This window comes from Oncorhynchus masou, chromosome 6, assembly GCF_036934945.1.
Source record: "Oncorhynchus masou masou isolate Uvic2021 chromosome 6, UVic_Omas_1.1, whole genome shotgun sequence".
Classification (NCBI taxonomy): Eukaryota; Metazoa; Chordata; class Actinopteri; order Salmoniformes; family Salmonidae; genus Oncorhynchus; species Oncorhynchus masou.
The window spans coordinates 45,626,470-45,645,649 of NC_088217.1; the positions used below are offsets into that span (position 1 = coordinate 45,626,470).

Sequence of the window (19,180 nt, forward strand, 5' to 3'; positions counted from 1 at the left end):
GCAGACTGACGGCTCTGGCTGCTCCACGCTGACTGACAGCTCTGGCTGCTTCATGCTGACTGACAGCTCTGGCTGCTCCATGCTGACTGGCGGCTCTGGCTGCTCCATGCAGATTGGCAGCTCTGGCAGCTTCTTGCAGACTGGCAGCTCCTTGCAGACTGGCAGCTCCTTGCAGACTGGCAGCTCCTTGCAGACTGGCAGCTCCAGCTGCTCCATGCAGACTGACTTCTCTGGCTGCACCATGCAGACTGGCAGCTCTGGCTGCACTAAACGGACAGGAGACTCCGGCAACGCTGTAGAGGCGGAAGGCTCTGACAGCGTTAAACAGGCGGGAGAGTCCAAGAGCACAGGAGAGGAGGAAGGCTCTAGCAGCCCTGGAGAGGCGAGGCGCACTGTAGGCCTGATGCGTGGTGCTGGCACTGGTGGTACTGAGCCGAGGACACGCACAGGAAGCCTGGTGTGGGGTGCTGCCACCGGAGGGCTGGGGTGTGGAGGTGGTACTGGGTAGACTGGACCATGCAGGCGCACTGGAGCTCTTGAGCACCGAGCCTGCCCAACCTTACCTGGTTGAATACTCCCGGTCACTCTGCCAGTGCGGCAAGGTGGAATAGCCCGCACTGTGCTATGCAGGCGAACCGGGGACACCGAGCGTAAGGCTGGTGCCATGTAAGCCGGCCCAAGGAGACGCACTGGGGACCAGATGCGTAGAGCCGGCTTCATGGCATTTGGCTCGATGCTCAATCTAGCCCGGCCGATATGCGGAGCTGGAATAGAACGCACCGGGCTATGCACCCGCACTGGAGACACCGTGCGCACCACAGCATAACACGGTGCCTTCCCGGTCTCTCTAGCCCCCCGATAAGCACAGGAAGTTTGCGCAGGTCTCCTACCTGGTGTAGCCATACTCTCTGTGAGCCACTCCCCAAGAAATTTTTGGGGCCGACTCTCGGGCTTCCAACCGCATCGCCGTGCGCCTCTTCAAACCAGCGCCTCTCCGCTTTCCCCGCCTCCAGTTCTTCCTTGGGACGGCGATATTCTCCAGGCTGTGCCCAGGGTCCTTTTCCATCCAATATCTCCTCCCAAGTCCAGAAGTCCTGTGATCGCTGCTCCTGCTGCCGCTGCTTGTCACCACGCCGCTTGGTCCTGTTGTGGTGGGTGATTCTGTAACGCGGTTCTTCTATCTCCTCTTCTGACGAAGAGGTGGAATAAGGATCGGACCAAAATGCAGCGTGGTTCGTTCGATACATCTTTAATGATGAAAAAACACGAACAATACAAAACAACAAATGTTGAAAACCGAAACAGCACTGACTGATGCAACAAACACAGTGATAGGAACAATCACCCACAAACACACAGTGAAACCCAGGCTACCTAAATATGGTACCCAATCAGAGACAATGACTAACACCTGCCTCTGATTGAGAACCATATCAGGCCAGACATAGAATTAGACAAGACATCCAACATAGAATGCCCTCAGATCACACCCTGACCAACCAAAACATAGAAACATACAAATAAACTATGGTCAGGGTGTGATGATTAAAGTTTTGAAGTGCCACTTTTCTGATGAACAGATGTCCAAAGAGAGAAGCATGAGAATGTGTAAGAGAGGAAGAGTTAAAGAAAATGTGTGTGTTTATATACACTCACTGGACAGTTTATTAGGTACACCACCCAGTTCAAGAAAATGGATCGCTTCTACAGACAGTGAGTCACGTGGCTGTGGCTTGCTGTATAAAGCAGGCAGACAGGCAACGAGGCATTCAGTTACTGTTCGATTGAATGTTTGAATTGGCAAAATTAGTGACCTAAGTGACTTTGAGCCTGATATGATCGGCAGTGCCAGGCACGCTGGATCCAGTATCTCAGAAGCGGCCATCCTCCTGGGCTTTTCACGCACGACAGTGACTAGGGTTAACAGAGAAAACTGCTCCTTGATGAGAAAGATCAAAAGAGAATGGAGTTATTCAAGCAGGCCACAAACAGGCCACAAACAGACAAATAACGGCGCAGTACAACAGTGGTGTGCAAAACAACATCTCGGAACACACAACTCGTCGAGCCTTGTCATGGTTGGGCTATTGCAGCAGACAACCACAGCGGGTTCCACTCCTATTCGCTAAAAACAAGAAGAAGCGTTCCAGTGGGCACGCGATCACCAACACTGAACAACTGAGGAGTCGAAAAACATCACCTGATCCGATGAATCTTGTTTCCTGTTGAGTCATGCTGATGGTAGAGTCAGGATTTAGTGTATGCAGCATGAGTCTATGGACCCATCCTGCCTGAAGTGAATGGTAGCGGCTGGTAGTGCAGGTGTACCGCCGTCCAATCTGCAGCAACTGCGTTATGTCATCGTGTTAGCATGGACCAACATCCCTGTGGAACGTTTCCGACTTGTAGAATCCATGCCCCAAAGAATTCCGGCTGTTATGGAGACAAAGAGTACTAGATGGGTGTACCTGAAATTCTGTCCGGTGAGTGTTTGTGCGTTTGCAATCTTCTGTGTATGCTTTGTGTCTTGAGGCTTGTGCAATGTAATTTCAATCTGCTATCTATGTGAACGGTGCTGCAGTGTAGGTATCCTGCATTGAAATATAATTACACCCATCCAGTCAGCCCCAGAGTGGAGACTTCAGAGTCCTGTATATTTCACTGGACATATCAATCACTAGTGTTGTCAGTGAGATTCATGCCTTTGATTTCAACGAGATCGCTGCTTTTGGCTTGGCGTCATGGTTTTGAATTATTTATGAAATTAACTTTGGTAGTTTCACTCATATTTTCAAGTGCAGACATCTTGAGATCGGAAACTCTTCTGAATATGAGATGCTTTTGTTGAGGCCACGAGGCACAAGCATCCTTATCATCATCCCAATTACCATCACGGTCATCATCATCCTCTGCATCACTGCCACCCCCATTTTCAACATTATGTTCCTCTCCAGCTACCCATCTTCATCATTACTATTTCATACCTCTCTCTCTGCATATTGACTATGGTCCCCATTAAGACAGTAGCACCAAACAAACCAGGGTTGTGGTCAATTCCACAAATTCTGTGTATTTCAATTCTCTCTCCCTGTCAATCAATTCAAATTCCAGGTCAGTCTTTGAATTCAGAGATAACTCAATTCCTCTGAATTCCATTGTAATACAAATTCCAATAATAAAATTCCCTTAGGCTTTCAGGCTGATCATGCAACTGTTCACACAGCCTCAGTAACTATGCTGGAATACATGTTTAAATTATAGAAAAAATATCACACAAAAATACCATCAAGGTTTGATACTATGTGCATTAATTCCATGAACTGTGAAATGTACAAATATTGAATTCCAATTCAATTCCAAAGACAAATTTTTACAAAGAGTTTTTTTAAATTCAAATGTAATTCAACATAAATTCTCAACTTCATGTGTAAATTCAAGAATTGAATTGGAATTTCTAATTAAATTGGAATTGACCCCAAACCTGAAACAAACACACCCTCCCTTCCCTCCTCCCTCTTGGACAACAGGGAGGGACAACAATCGATGTCAGCTCTCAGATAACAGTGGTGCTAAGTGGCCCATCGATGCTATGATTAAATGAGTACAGGATGCAGTGGTGCAATTGGAACCAATATTAAAGGCACCATGGTAAGCAACAGGGAGAAGAGAAGAAAGGTGATCAGATTAGGACTAAGTGATGTTACTGACAGAGGCAATGAGTTCCCGTGTTTTCTCATCTTTGAGCATTTAAATAGTCGTTTGGGGTGCTGCTCGGTCCAAATGATTGCATTGCTGAAACCTATATTTAAACTTTTCCTGCTTGAAGGTACTGTAACATACCAAGTGAAGGTTTGTCTATTTTCATTACAACTCCATGTTATGATGACTGCAGATAAAGAGGTAAATTATGAATGGGTTCTGTAATGATTCAGTGGTTCATCATTTAGACCGCTGTAGGCCTATGCGCATCTGCAAATCTATTTGGAAGCATTCCTGAGGGGCCCACAGCAAATACTCAGCAACTGATACGAGTAGCAAGATTACAACTGCTTCTGACACTATATTCTCCAATTGCTGTGTGCTTCATCTCATCATTGATTTGAGCCTGGTCTCATAGACTAGACATAGTACATTTAAATCCGGGACACTCAAATTAGTATGATATTTTACGTTTGGTATGGTTACATAAGACATATGGTTACTTAAGGGTAAAATTTAATTAGGTTGGTTGGTAGGGGTGGATGAGTAGGCGAATAATGCAAATGTCTAGCAACCCAAAAGTTGCGAGTTTGAATCTCATCACGGACAACTTTAGCATTTGAGCTAATTAGCGACTTTTTAACGTCTAAATACTTTTCAGCTACATTGCAACTACTAGCATGTTAGCTAACCCTTCCCGAACCTTACTCCTTTAACCTAATTCCTAAACTTAACCCTAACCTTAACCCTAATCTCTAACCCTAACCCGAACCCTTCCCCTAACCTTAACCCTTTAACCTAACTCTTAAACTTAACCCTAACCTTAACCTTTACCCTAATCTCTAACCCTAACCCTTAACATTAGCCAACTAGCTAACATTAGCCACCTAACCACTTAAAATATCATACATTTTGCAAATTCGTAACATATTGTACATTTTGCTAATTCGTTACATATTATACGAATTGTAATATTATACAAAATGGGTGATGGACAACCACAAAGTAATAGATATCAAATTAAATGTAACATATCATACTAAATTGCGTGTCTCAGATTTCCGTAAAGAATAATATGAAATGCTCTGTGGCCAGGTTATTCATTTCCATTTCTCCCAATACCCCCCCCGTCTTTTCTCTCTCTTTCTCCCAGTGTTGAGAGGTCCCTGCCCAAGACTGTCATCTTCTTCCCTGTTCCCTCCTTTCCACTCCCTGCCTGGTCCAGCCATTGTGGTGCCTAAAAAGGTTTATGGAATTACAGATCTCTGAAATAGGATTTTTCACTCCACTAAAGCATGGGGATTAGCGGTTTGGTACTTGGTGCATTAGGGCCTCTGACCTGTAACTGAACTGCTTTGGTTAAGGGACCCCAAGGTGGACAGATCAAAGGACGGACAAATGTGGGCTCTCTCATCCCGTCCCACTGTCTGTATAATCTTCTCTTTCTGATTTAAGCGTCACAATTCGTTGGTCTACTTGGTTAACACGTAGGCTTGTTAGATACACTCTGATATTCTGCCTCATACATTTCAATGACATAGATGAGTTTGAAAACTGAGCTTCAGGTGTTTTGTTGAATATTCAAAATAATTAGGTCAAGAGATTAGGAATTCCCCCCTCTGGTTGTGTTTCATGAAGTGTGAGATCCACTAGTTAACCTTGTGATCATCAGGCCCCCTAAAGCCACGTTATGCATCATCATCATAGACACAATAGTTGTTGAACTATAACTTAGCAATATCTGGGAATGGATGGAGCGATAGAGGCAGAGGGTGGAACAGTGAGGGAAGGATTGGCATGGAGACAGTACTAATTGAGTTGTCCAGTCGCAGCTCTGCTCATTGAACTCTTAATTGGGGGAGAGAAAGGGTTGTGGAATCAATAGGGGGAGAGGAACAACATTCTCCTCCACTGAAATCAATCGGGTGTGGTTGAGAATGATAACATACCCAATCACAGAAACACCGCCTGATGCTTCCTCTAAGTCAGACCTGATGACCGCTGTCAGGCAGTTCTACTCCGAATTCCCCCCACCTCTGATTACATGTAGGGGATTGTGCACTGAAACGGTTTTAATTCCTATGTAGTTTTAGTCCTGAAAATATGAGAATGTTTCTAACAATGAGATCTCACGTTGCAGTGCAGTGAGGGACAATCATTGATGGAGAAAAATATTTTTACTTGTACCAAAAATAGACTTTTCTTCTCGTTCCCCTTCCTCTGTGTAGTAACCATTTTTTTCCCCTGTCACTTTGTGATGTATCATCCTTTTATCCGAATCAAGGACGAGGCCAGGTGTCGCATTTTCTCTCTGCTGCGGTTGTCCCATCGCCTTGTCACCCTCCGTCCACTAAAACCTTTGCCTCTCTCTCCTGTTATTTGTTTTAAAACCGTCAATCTTTTTATTTTAGTGAGACAAGAGGAAATAAATAGTTTTTAAGCTACTTTTGAACGTGTGTTTCACTGGATGTCTGTGGGTGTCTTTATAGGCCAAATAAAACATTTTGGGTATATGGGTTTGTCTCCTCAACCTGACATGAGTAATATGTTTGTGTTGTGAACACCCGGTCCTATTCCCCTGTATCTATCAGGAATGTGTTAACCTGCCTCATATCGCTGCCTTTGAGAACACAGCATAGGGTGGCATATAGAATCTTGAGATGGCCAGACAAACAGACAGACAGGTGCCCTGCCTCTCCTCCCTTTGATGCCCATGAGTGGCTGGCATGCCCTGGCATTGAGCTCCATGGGTGCTTAGGTGTTATTCTTAGAATATCAAACACCCCCTGACACACATGCAGGCATGCACACACACACTCCCAAAATGCTACCCTTGCTTAGTGTCTGTGGTGTAAAGAATTATTTAACAGAGAACAAAGAATTAAATGTTTGTTGAGTCATATCATTACTGGGAGCTGTAGGTCAGAGTCCGGTATGATGGGAATAGAATGTTTGGCGCAGTGTTCAGTCTTGTCTTTTATGGAGATAAGAGCTTGGTTTGGCAACATCGCTGAGTGGTTTACACACTGGACGTTGACACCCAGCCAATCACAACAAAGAGCAGATAGCTTCAACACTGTCAACACGTCTTGCCTTCACAGCCAGGCACAGAACAAAGCCTTCAGCAGGCAATAGAAAGGAAACAAATATAGATAGTTTAAGACATACAGGAAATTTTAGAGATCGAGACGGTTTTAGAAGTAGAGACAGTTTTAAAAGAGCTTGCTGATTGAAAGAGTGTAGTGAGTTCAGAGATATCTCTGTTTCTCAGACATTTTGACAGGTGCATGACGTTAGAGCTGGTCTATTGAAAATATTTTTGGGGTATTTGATGACATTGATAGTGAAATAGGATCTAGACATAAAGCAGACGTTTGATCCACCTCTCTGTCATCTGGGAGGGAGGAGTGGTGGATGTGAGTGTCATCTGCTGGGAAGGAGTCATAATGGTGGAAGGCATCTGTTAATGAGGATAACAATAGAGTATGGCATCTGTTGGGGATAAGCCGTAATGGAGTAACGCATGAACACTAAAAAGAGCTAGAATGGAGTATGGACAGAGGCTGTTTTATGTGGTCTACACGCATCCCAGATCAGGAATAGGCTGCATGAAAAGAGTATGATGCATTCACTCACTTTGACATCCGAACATGGATACAAAGACAGTTGTTTTAACTACCCACATGAGAAAATACTACAGTTTACTATAGAATTCTGTTGTAAACTGTAGTATACTGTAGAGTAGTATAGTTCACACTGTAGTATCCTCGATCATGTGTAGTACTTACTATTGAATGTTGTAGAATACTATAGTAAATACTACAGTGCCATCTGCAAAAAACACTGTAGCAAATAATACAGTAATGTCGGCAAAAACACTACAGCTGCAAAAACTCTACACTTTTTTAACCATAGTCAATACTACAGTAATTCATTTGCATACACCCTGCCTAATCCCCTCCCCCAAATCACAATTTCTGCCATCCATCATTGAGAAACCTACATGCCAATTATAGACCATATATTGTGTTCACAACATGTTATAGAAAATAGCATTTCCTCAAGAAAAAGCCTCAATTTTTTTGTCAAAGATAATTTAACAAAAACACGACAGTGAATACTACAGTATACTACAATCCACAAAAAAACTAAAGTAAATACTACAGTATACTACAATCCTCCAAACATTACTGCAGTAAAAAAAACTGTTATTTTGGACGCAGTATTTGCAGCATACTGCAGTTATACTGCACTCTAACTTTAGTTATACTGCAGTGTACTGCAGTTATATTGCACTCTAACTGCAATCTTTTTTCGTAAGGGTTACTATAGTATGTACTACAGTTCTTTTACTACAGTAGTTATAATATAGTTAACTGTAAATACTACAGTGTACTACCGTGAATACTACAGTAAAATCTGCAAAAACACTACAGTGAATACTACAGTATTTATAGCATAGTATACGATAGTATTATTTTCATGTGGGTAACAATAATACTTTGATGGGTTTATTTTCAGCTCTCCATTTTGATGTTGTGTCTGACTCCTGATCTTTTGCATCTTCTCTTGACTTTCTGTGTTTACTTCCAGACCGTGGTCTCTGAACACTGCGAGAGAACATTTGAGAAGCATTGTTTGGAAAGGAAGGTAAGACTTGTTTACATCTTGTTATTGACTTCTATGAGTTTGTTCATGTCTCTGTGCGTATGCATGCGGTACATCTTTGATGTGAACATCATAAGCCTGTCAGTGGGTGGAGTGGAATCTTCATTGAATCTGATGTTGTACTGGACTGTTGTATAGCTGGTTACACATCTCATGGAGCAGAAATAGCATCAACTCATTAGTATGGCATCACCATGGCTGCTGTAAAGACAACTGCACAGCAGGCTACTGTCAACACCACAGCGTGTACCATAGGGAATAGTCTATCAGCACCAGACAGAACTCACACATTCAAACCACTTTATTCAGAGTGACATATTTCACCTCAAATACTCTGCTTCTTTGGTGTTAAACCAAAGCCCAATTGTGTGGACTGAATAGTGTAGGTTTGGGGTTGATTGTGTGGTCTCAGTAAGCGGTGATCGTTGGTTTTAACCACAGCACAACCTCTCTGGTGGACTCATCGGTCCATCTGCCACTCACCCTGAATAAGAACGGATCAGGGGCATCAGAGTGAGACAGCCCCCCGGGATTGATGTCCAAGCTAAGAGTTATAAATCAATGACTGAAACAGCAGAACCCTCTGTGGTTTGGGATTCCCTCGGCGCATGGATTTATACCACAAGCTGAGCTGTTATATTCTCATGTTGCAACCAATACTGATCACATACCTGATACATTCACAGCTACATAACACTGTGCTGTTTAAATTGACTGTAGACCTATTGGAAAACCTGTCTCTTTTATACAGATAACACTGAGGTAACAGATGAATCTATTCTAGTCCATATGAACAGTTGGGCAGCTGTATGAGCAGCAGCGAACAAATGTAGCCATATGTGCACAGCTGCCTACCTCTCACAGCCTCGTAATCATTTGTAAAAACTACAGCTGACATTAATTGGTCTGTCACCTATATTCCCCTACTACTGCCTTCATTCAGTAGTTCACTGCAGTGTCACTGAAATACAGCTCAGGTACATTTCTGTTAGCTAAAGAGTGGCCTGAGAGAAGAGGCTTAGCTTTTACTTTCAGCATGTCTGTAAAGCTGGAGAGGAATGACAGGGGAATGATGTCCCTTTGGTGAGTTATTCTGTTTGAAGCCTGATCTCCACATCAACCCCAGGGTGCGCAAGCGGGCACTGTTCACCTCTCCCTTTCTTCCCTTCCTCTCTGCCAGAGGAGTCCTGTAGCAATTCCGGATAACACTGAGAAATAAGTCTTAAAGAAACTTTTCAAAGGAAGAGATCAGCCTCAGCCTCAGCCACATCAAAACTTTAAAGTGAGTTTTTATCACTGTCCCTTCACCAAGCCTGGTTGTTTTCTGACTCCAGAAATGTGCCATCTTTACATTTCTTGCAGGCGGTTGCGTAAGGTGCTTTTGATAGCTCACCACAAAGGGCCTCTTCTCTCTCTGCTCCCTGAATCTGACCGTTGTGGTGCTATTCTTTCCTCATAGCACACTCCTATCAGATCCCCTCTCATGTCGGAAGTAGCACTCGGTCTGTTTTCTGACCGTATTTAACCAGATCACCACCACTCATCACACTGGTCTGATTCCTCTCTCCATGCCCCTGCTCTCCTCCTGCACACTGATTAAAAGTCAAATATAAAAGTGGTCTGTTGTAGTACGGTCTAATTGATTCTTTCCACTGGATGCACCCAGAATGGGGTGACAGCAGGCCATACCAGGCTTTGTCAACATTGGGCCCAGTGCCTGCCTCTCAGGAAGGCATTTCAGTAAATCCCCTGTGTGTGCCAATGGACAGGCCACACACAGAGGCATCCCTCAGTGTGCCAGCCTGCCAGCCTGGTGTTATGGGACAGACAGATAGACGCAGAAGCAGCTCCTTCTCTTTGTGTCTCTAGCTCTGAGCTCCCATCAGCTGTATGGGAGGCATGAACCAGGAAGGTCTGTGGGAGGGAGGCTGTCAGGTGGTTGATTTAAATGTGTTTGGGCGAGGCACTAGGCAGTTTCTCACCTTGTTACTAAGTCTCTGCAATGCCCACTTGCATTACCACTCATCTTACATACACGTTTCTTGAGGGACTGTGCTGAAATGTCTTACATCTGGATCCTCACAAAAGGCTTTTCTCCAATCCCCAAGTCTCCTGCTGCTAACATCATCGCTTTAATGTTTACACGCAGTAATGATGAACAACCATTGGGGGCTTATATGAAGCATGAAGTGGTAGCAAATAAACCTTTGCTGCTGCGCTTTCTGGAAGCTTCAGTTTAGGGAGCCTTCCATTTGACTTAAAGGATTATACAGTTCATTTGATTGCTTTTATATAGCAGTCATTAATATTTGAATCCTGCTTTAGTTAAACATAAATCTCTCCCTATAGAAAGGCAGTATATCTCTGTGTATGTTCCTATACACTAAGGATTTATGGCACCTGCCAAACTCATTCCACGGAGGGCCAAGTGTCTGCGGGTTTTCACTCCTCCCTTGTACTTGATTGATGAATTAAGGTCACTAATTAGTAAAGAACTCCCCTCACCTGTCTAGGTCTTAATTGAAAGGGAAACCCAAAAACCGGCAGACACTAGGCCCTCCATGGAATGAGTTTGACACCCATGATTTATGGGCTGATTTATGGTGGCTTGAGTTGGCTCCTCCACTCCACATTTTGGTTTTAGTGCTTTTTTCTTGCTCCACACATTAGTGGCACACTGCATTACATGCTGTTCATTACCAGAGGACATCCATCCGCTACCCTCCTTTTCTCCATGAGTCTAATTGACCTTTAGCTAAGTGCGATGCACAGTAAAATGTGATAGGCCTTTATTATAATTTCACATGCTTGAATAGCTGAGTGTATGTCCTGTGCCTGTTTTATCACCCATCTGAGCAGAGAGAATGGGGGAATGGAGAGAGCTCATAAAGAGAGGGGCAGGGAGACGGCCATTGGTCTGGTGATTACTTCATTAGAAGGATGGGGCTGTGTTCTACCCATTGACGCTGTGTTAATTAACAGGCAAGGCTGCTGATCTTCATCAAAGCTCATCTAATTCCTATTTAATGGAATGAAGAGAGAGTGGTAATCGAAATGATGCGAGGGGAATATATTAAAAAAATAATAAGACTTCATTGAATCAGAGGTTAAGTATTAATTTATGGCATTATGCAAATGCATTCATTGCTGGAAAGGGTTATAGCCTTATGCAAGATTCATGTTTGCATTGTGTCATTACATTGCTTTGTGACATGTAGTTCTGTCTGAGAGTAGGCTAATAGAAATGGGGGCTAGCTGGAGGGCATGCTGTACCACCACACTCCCTCTCTCCCACTCTCCCTCCCCCTCCAGAGAGTTAGTGGGTGTAGCAGGGTCAGGAGCTCAGCCACAGGGTCCTGACAGCTGTGTGTGGTCGTGACATGGGCCTAATGGATGTCTGATTAGAAATGCAGCAGGAGCCCCACCCCAGACCTGACCTTGACATGGGCTGTGGTTACTTTTGCACTCTGAGCTGGGGGTGGAGGTCGTGGTGGAGGTATGGGGTGGTGGTAATGAGACAATCATTAGAGGGGTGAAAAGTCACTCTGGTTCATAGGATTCAGCACACATGTCTCTCTGGATCGTTCTCTGGTCTCTCCCTCAAGTTGTCTTCCTTCCTCAACTTCTTGTTTTTCTCTTTTTCGTGTTGACAGGTGGTTGATACTTGTGTGACTGTGGCACTTGGCTCCTCAATATAGATTACAAGCCCAGCTCTGCTGGGAGGAACAAATGATAGCAATCAGAATGATCCAAAGATCCACTGATGCATGATCAATCTGAGCCTTCATTAAAAGCCTGCTAGGCAACCCTATGCAATATCAATACTGCAGCGCCACAGAGAGATGTCTGGGCTGTTAGGGAGGGAGGCTGCTGGCAGCCTGACTGACTGCCGTAACACTGTGGGAAGTCAGCCAGAGGATCAGTTAGACTGGAACACTTACCCTCATGTGCCAAAATACAGGTCAGGACAGACAGATGGGGTGTCTGGGCTGCTGCTTTAAGGAGGGGTAGGGATGGCTCTGTACCGTTAGAGAGGGGGACAGTGACTGTTCACTATGGGATCATATGAGTGGAGACAAAGGGTTGTGTGTTGAGTTTATGTTGCTTCACAAGGTGTGTAATTGTACATTATGGACTATTAAGCTACCATTACTATGACTGTGGTCTGTTAGTCACATTTCTGAGCCTGATAGGCAAATAACAAAGATTTTAAAATATTCAAATAGAGCATTACCAAAAACTCAGAGAAACAGTGTTATCGAACCATTCCTGTTAGTGGTTCTCTAACGGGGCTAAGGAGGCATTGGAATGGACATAGGGTGGTTGAAGTCCCTCTCTTTTTCCCCTCTTTATGTTCCCATCTCCACTCCAGTCTTCACCCCCTGTGTGGTTCTGACAGGGTTTGGGGTGTGTGTTTCTAAGCCAGATAATCTACCGACAAAGGCTAAGAAGGAGAGAGAAGGGGGGAATACGATGGAGTGAAGAAGAAAATAAGTGGTCTTTGCCTCTCCGTTCCCCAAGGGAAAGCTTAACAGCAGATAAGACTGTCCCCACTGCGCCCATGTTCCCATTATCAGGCCCTGCATGAGACATGCAGGCTGGGTTGAGCACTGGAACACTCTGGAGCCGACAGGAGATAATCCTTGTCCCTGTGGGAAGCTGTGGTCGCTACAAGTGCCCCCCTGGGAAGAACATGGGACCCCCAAAGGACCTAGGAGAAGTTGGAGGAGAAAATAATCCAGTATCTTTGAGAGCTCTGCCCAAACTTGTGTCATTCTGTACTGAAGCCTTCTGATATATCTGTAGCCCACTGTGATTTATTCTCCAGCAGCCAGTGGCTGTTTACTGAAAGGCGAAACCAATATTGTCTGTAATCATCATTAAGTCAAGGCCATTAGGAGTGGCCTCTCCCTGCACTAATTTGATGAAGGAAGAGAAATGGGCAGTAATTAAAAGAAAACAAATGACAATATAAACCTCTCTCCTGTGGTGCTCTGACAATGATGGTTGATCTAACTTGATTAATGCTAGTAACCTACTGACAGGAAACTGGAAATAAACAAACATTAAGCAGTGGGGTCTCATGACCATCACTTATGTGGTTCTACCTGTGAGGTTCAAACTGGGATGAAAGCACTTTATTAGCATAGTCCATCTGTAGATGCTCTGCAGACTATCTACAGACTACCAGTAACATTTATCTATCTATTAACCCTAACTTTAACCCTTATCTTAACCCTAAAGTTCACCCTTACCCTAACCTTAGCCCTAACCCTAACCTTAACCTTTATCTTAACCCTAAACTTCACCCTAACCCTAGCCCTAACTCTAACCCTAACCTTAAACCTTACCCTTACCCTAACCCTAGCCCTAAACTTAGCAAATAGTTGCTTATCAACAGATAGTTTGTTGATATTATGACCATCTGTAGAGCATCTACAGATGGACTATCCGGACTATCCAAATAAAGTGTGACCACTAGGATCTATTACGCTCTCTATAATGTGGTTCCAAACAAACGTTCCCACAACTGTAGAGAACATTCCCTTAAAAGTCTCATTAGGTCATTAATTAACGTTTTCATGGGAATGTTCCTTTGATATGTAAGGAATGTTTCTAGATACCAGAACGTGGTTACCATGTTCTCAGAATATCAGATATTAATGTTTTAGACACGTGAAATGAAAACATTACACGAACATTCCTGTTTCCAGTTTTCTGTGGGTTAGGAGAATATTCCATTAACGTTCCACCAAACTTACACAGAACATGGTTGCCATGTTCTCAGAATATAAGATAGGAATGCTCTAGACACATTAAGTGAGAACTTTGCAGGAACATTTGCGTGTCTTGTTACTGATGCCGAGCCAATCAAGGCTGGTGAACTGACTGATACTCACTCACACACACACACAGTGCTTTTAACATAGTGTTTTCAACATAGATATTTGACAGATATTAACATATTAAAATGTGAGACTAGGGTGTCTAGGCACTTGTGTAAATCTGAAACACTTTGATAGGTGTAAGCAATGGGGTGAATGCACTTCGAAGTAAATCTCAGCTCTGTTAAAAGTACACTCAAGAAAAACTTGTATTGATTATAGTGATTCATGAGTATCATTAAAACAGGTTAACATACCTCAAAGTACAAAGAAGTGTTTTTGTTTTTGTGTGTTCTCTGTTAAATGTTTGATCAGCCTACATGTTCCTACATGTTAACACGTTGTATTTCTGCAATGCATACAATAACAATGTATTCATACTATGACTCGTCCATGTCCATGTGATGTCCACCGCCCTCATATGACGTCTGCTAAAATGTTTTATCTAGTTCGTCAATGACAGACGGAGCACACAAGATTAACTTTGATTCTATACAAGAAAAGGACAACAAAATCCAACTTATTACATGGAATATGCACATTTAAAGAGATTGTCTGCAGATGTGTTTTTTTCTGCAAGAGCTACACTTTTTTATTTTTATTTAAATGTTGTATTTAAAGAGGAGCTGGGTTGGAGAGGCCTATGCTTCCACCTACTGTAGTAACAGCAGAGATGAAGGCATCCTGATAAATAAGAATACACCATTTTCACTTATTTCCCAGCAAATGGAATTAGATGTTTCCTAATTTTGAATTGTACCTTATTCTGATGTATCAGATACTTATGTCATGCAATAAAATGCAAATTATTTACTTGAAAATCATAAAATGTGATTTTCTGGATTTTTGATTTAGATTCCGTCTCTCACAGTTGAAGTGTACCTATGATAAAAATTACAGACCTCTACATGCTTTGTAAGTAGGAAAACCTGCAAAATCGGCAGTGTATCAAATACTTGTTCTCCCCACTGTATATATATATTTCCGGAATACTCTAAAATCTCAGGATATAAAATTAACATCAAATTTTTTTTTGAATGGCAGTAGGAAAAAAGAAAAATAAGTGGACAACAACCGCAATCCCTTAAGTGGACCACAACAAATAATAAATACTTAGGACACCTGATAAGTGACAACAAACAACAAATATATAAAAAATACTTTATCCCATTACTAAGTAACATGAAAGCAGATCTACTTAAATGTAATAATCTCCCCATAAATCTTACAGTTATAATAAACCTACTTAGAATGGCATGGCTCCCAAACTTTTTATATTTATTTTCGATAATACCAAATACACCACCGAAGAATTTCCCTGAAAAAGTATGCTCTATCATAACAGAGTTCATATGTTCAATAAAACTTTTTAAATGTCCCTAAGTCTGAGGGTGGTTTTAACCTTACAGACTTGGAATTGTATCAACTCGCTACCCAAGGCTTTTACATGCGACATATTGTAAATGCACTAAAGAGGAATAATGGGTACATATTGAAGATGCGCATGCTCATCTCCAGAATATTTTCATGAAACAGATAATACAAGATCCAATATTCTCCCTAAAAACAAACCCCTATGGAACAATCCTTTGATAGCTTTTCAGGATTCACTGATAAATTGGTCCACATGGATGACGTGGTAATAAGAAATGCAATTATTTCCATGACAGAATTAAAAATACATTTTGGACTGACCAATGTAGACATTTCAAAAAATATATATTTGTATTTTTTATTTCACCTTTATTTAACCAGGTAGGCCAGTTGAGAACAGGTTTTCATTTACAACTGCGACCTGGCCAAGATAAAGCAGAGCAGTGCGATAAAAGCAACAACACAGAGTTACACATAACCAAACGTACAGTCAATAACACGATAGAAACATCTATGTACAGTGTGTGCAAATGTATAAGAATAGGGAGGTAAGGCAATAAATAGGCCATAGAGGCAAAATAATTAAAATGGATCATTAACACTAGAGTGATAGATGTGCAGATCATGATGTGCAAGAAGAGATACTGGAGTGCAAAAGAGCAAGAGCGTAAGTAATAATATGGGGATGAGGTAGTTGGGTGTACTATTTACAGATTGGTTGTGTACAGGTACAGTGATTGGTAAGCTGCTCTGACAGCTGACGCTTAAAGTTAAAAATGGGAGATATAAGACTCCAGCTTCAGTTTTTTTTGCAATTCTTTCCAGCCATTAGCAGCAGATAACTGAAAGGAAAGGCAGCCAAAGGAAGTGTTGGCTTTGGGGATGACCAGTGAAATATACCTGCTGGAGCGTGTGCTACAAGTGGATGTTGCTATGGTGACCAGTGAGCTGAGATAAGGCAGGGCTTTACCTAGCAAAAACTTATTGATGACCTGGAGCCAGTAGGTTTGGCGACGAATATGTAGTGAGGGCCAGCCAACTAGAGCATACAGGTCGCAGTGGTAGGTAGTATATAGGGCTTTGGTGACAAAACGGATGGCACTGTGATAGACTACATCCAGTTTGCTGAGCATTGGAGTGTTGGAGGATATTTTGTAAATGACATCGCCGAAGTCAAGGATTGGTAGGATAGTCAGTTTTACGAGGGTATGTTTGGCAGCATGACTGAAGGAGGCTTTGTTGCGAAATAGGAAGCCGATTCTAGATTTAATTTTGGATTGGAGATGCAAAGTGAAAATGCTGCCCCCTATCGCTAAAAAGTTAACTGACTTGCTTAGTTAAATAAAATAATAAATCATCTTTCCAGTAAATGTCGAGGGTCTTCTTCTGGTGACATGATGATTGAAGCTTGCCGGACGTTTTGATAAATAAAACAGTCCCGCTCTTATCCATAACAAAAGAACTCCTACTCCTAGTTTTTGTGACAAAACTATCAGTAGAGTTGAAAACTTTAGATTTGTATTCGCTACACAAATAAAGTACATTTTGGGTGCACTACCTCATCACACACTGATTTTTATCGGCATCAAGTCAGTTCGGTGGAAACATATTTTCTTTTTGCTATTTTAGAATATTCGCATGGAAATCTGTTGCCAATTGGATGGAAACCTCGCTACAGATAGAATGTTACCCTAACTAACGGAAACTGGGCACTCAAACATTAGAGGAACATTATGGCTAACATTACAAAAACGTTCTTTTCCCTAGAATTGTTAGCTGGGCTGTTACTGGTAGCAGGACAAAACCAAATGTATAATCCGTTTAGTTTACATGTGACAAATTGTGGGGGAGCTTTGCTTCTGGTCAATAAGTGCCAATAAGACGGCCCGCTCACTCAGCAGGTTGTCTTGTCGACCAGCTCAGTCACTTGTTTCAGCCATCAGCGTCCGTCCCAGTGAAATAAACCATGGTACTGCACAGTAGGACACGTCCCCCTATGTCAGCTCTCCCTTACACAACAACACAATGGGCTATGGGGGGGGGGGTGAACCTGCCTTCAGCACATTCAAGGCTCTGTTTCTGTTTTTGCTACCACCTCCATGTTCTTTTCGGCGTACCACTGGGAGCGAGGAGGGGGACTAAGTGGCCTGACCCCACCGGGTCACCACACACGGTAGTGGCCTCTGTTGGGCAGGCCCCAGTCCGCAGCGCTCACATCCCACCCTGTTACCGATAGAGAAGACTCCACTGGTCCCCAAGAGATGATGACTGAGTTCACTCTTTCTATTATTCAACAGCACATCCCTGCAACAACATTGATTACTGAATTACATTCAAATAAGCAAATGTAAATGTGAGAGGTGTCAAAAGCATGATTTCTTTGTTGTTGTTGAGGTAAGGGACAAGGCAGAGTGATGTCCCTCTAGAATTGTGTTGGTCGAGACAGGGGAAAAACATCTTGATCATTTTGGATCTTCTCGTGTTCACTTCAGTGAGCGCGGCTAGTTAATGAGATGTTTCTCTGTGCCTTTGTACTGTCTATCACACTCCAGCAGAGTGCTGTTTGAAGTCTGATATGCTGTGTCTTGTGTGTATTGTACATTTCTAGTCCACAGGGGTCTGTCTGAGCTCTTTGTTATCGTTTTGTCTTTAGTGAGACCATTTCACATTCATCTCCTCCTCATTTATCCAACAACCCAATCATCGGCCATCTTATCTCTCCCTGTCTCATCAGAGGAATTAAAGCAATTATGTATAATATGGATGTTTGGAGAGGGGGATGGTGTTTGTTTGGTGTGTGCATGTGATACTCACAATTCTCCTATAACAGCCAGACCACATCACCAACTCCTGTTTCTCTTTTTTTTTAAGAAAACAAACCATTAACAGGATTAATGATGTGTTAGGTTCTAAACGTATACACATCCACGTCTCACTGTCTGTGTCTCTCTCTCTCTGACTGATATGGAGAGTTGTGGATGAGTGCCCTTGTGCTGCACAGAGTGGTACAAGCAGGAGAAAACACTCTGCCTGATGTTTCCACACACACACACACACACACACGCACACGCACACGCACACACACACACACACACACACGCGCGCGGTTATCGCGTTAGTGTTCATTGATTGAGAAGTCATTGATTTACACATAATTGTCTTTATAATCCATCTGCAGCTGACTCGCCAATATGTTTTTGTGTTGCAGCTTTATCTTAGTGTACGTCTCAACACCTGACTTTATGAAAAGTGTGATGTCTTGTTGCCATGGCATATACTATGTGATAATGCATGGATGTGTGAGTGGAGAATAGATTATGAATAATGTGATGTCTTGTTGCCATGGGATATACTATGTGATAATGCATGGATGTGTTATTGGAGAATAGATTATGAATAGTGTGATGTCTGGATGCCATGTCATATACTATGTGATAATGCATGGATGTGTGAGTGGAGAATAGATTATGAATAGTGTGATGTCTGGATGCCATGGCATATACTATGTGATAATGCATGGATGTGTGAGTGGAGAATAGATTATGAATAATGTG

At 42.7% G+C, this 19,180-nt stretch overlaps 1 pseudogene; it reads left to right on the forward strand.

The window, feature by feature from the left end:
- LOC135542124 (extracellular sulfatase Sulf-2-like) overlaps positions 1-19,180 on the forward strand; it is a 61,178-nt pseudogene that overhangs the window by 5,852 nt on the left and 36,146 nt on the right.